The sequence below is a fragment of the Myodes glareolus genome, chromosome 26 (assembly GCF_982192425.1).
Source record: "Myodes glareolus chromosome 26, mMyoGla1.1, whole genome shotgun sequence".
In the NCBI taxonomy this organism is placed as follows: Eukaryota; Metazoa; Chordata; class Mammalia; order Rodentia; family Cricetidae; genus Myodes; species Myodes glareolus.
Genome location: NC_142051.1, coordinates 25386929 through 25388403, shown reverse-complemented (window position 1 = coordinate 25388403; position 1475 = coordinate 25386929). Strand labels below are relative to the sequence as shown.

General features: G+C 39.5%; 1 pseudogene; it reads right to left on the bottom strand.

Moving 5' to 3' along the window:
* Positions 1-526: 526 nt before the first annotated feature.
* On the bottom strand, positions 527-1245 carry LOC148117773 (dnaJ homolog subfamily B member 6 pseudogene; annotated as a pseudogene).
* Positions 1246-1475: the final 230 nt, after the last annotated feature.

Below are 1475 nucleotides of genomic sequence, written 5' to 3'. Positions count from 1 at the left end.
TTTGCAGTAAACCAGAAATGCATTACCATTGATGCAGTAATAGCCCTCATTCCTAAATACTGAAAATAAAGTTGAAATATTTCTGTAGAAGGTTCATCTGGCAATGCTATCTTCACAGCAGGCTGCCACTACCCACTCACAGTTCAACACAATGGGAAGCAGATCCATGCTGGTGTCCAAGAACAATTTTGTTCTAACATTACTCAATAGTCACAGGGCTTACCTCGGATTATGGTTTGTTTGTCTTGTTTAAAGCAAAGTGCATACATAGATTACAACAATTTTAAAGACAAAAAAAAAAGGGTCCTATTTTGTGGTCCCAGCAACAAACTCAAAAGTCTATGACAATTAGGGGCTCCGATGAGCTGTTTTATAAATTTAATTTTTTAAAAAATTACTTTAGATTAGGTACAGTTATACAGAAAGTTGAGTTCGTTTGAAATCTTTTTAATATTTTTCTGTTATTCCTCAAATGGTGCTTGTTATGGTTTAACATTTCTGTTAAATGCATGTTTTGAATTACTTGTTATCCAAGGTGCTCCTTACCATTTATCGTCAAGGGTTTTAACTGTCTGTCTTCTTCAACTTCTACTCCTTCTTGACCATTCTCCACAATTCTCTTTGTAGTAATTTATTTTTGCCATTAATTATCTTAGTAGAAATTGACATTTATTTGAAGTTGCCCATTCCGCTGCCACCAAATGGTGCTGAAGAGAATGACGTGAGACCCCCGTGTCCTAGTGACCCGAAAGAACTTAATCCTGCATCGAAAGCAGGAAATCCACTACCAAAAGAAGGAAATCCACTGAAGGCAGAGAAAAACGAGCCTGCATCTCGGCTTTTATTTCCTCAGGAGGCCCTTTGGCTCCCCAAAAAATCATCAAATGGATCTTCAAGGAAGTCAAATGAAAATGGGTCCCTCCCACCAAAAAATTCCCTGAAGACATCATCTGGATTCTGGAGTGTGAAGCCAAACTCAAACGGACTGTCAAAATGACTTCCACCTCCTCCTCCACCACCGTTTAATTCTTCTTTGCCGTATGTGTCATAGATGTCCTGCTTTTTTGCATCGGATAAGACTTTATATGCCTCAGCTACTTGCTTGAATTTCCGCTCTGCTGCTTCTTTATTTTCAGAATTTTTGTTTGGATGCCATTTAAGTGCCCGTTTCTGATACGCCTTTTTAATGTCCTCAGGTGTGGCATGTCTCTGCATGCCCAGAACTTCACAGTAATCCACCACGTTTTAACAGATTGTTGGAACAAATCCGAGGACCCGACAGCCCAGCCACGGGTGGAAGTTGGTCGGCGGGTCTCCTTGCAGCCTGGCACAGCTGTTTTCATATCCAATCTGTTAGCCTGTGTCTTTTTATAGGTGAGTTGAATCTATTTATATTAAGGGCTATCAATGACCAGTGATTACCAGTTCCTTTATTTCAGTTTTTGGTTTTGGTGATGTTATAGTATGTGTTTTTC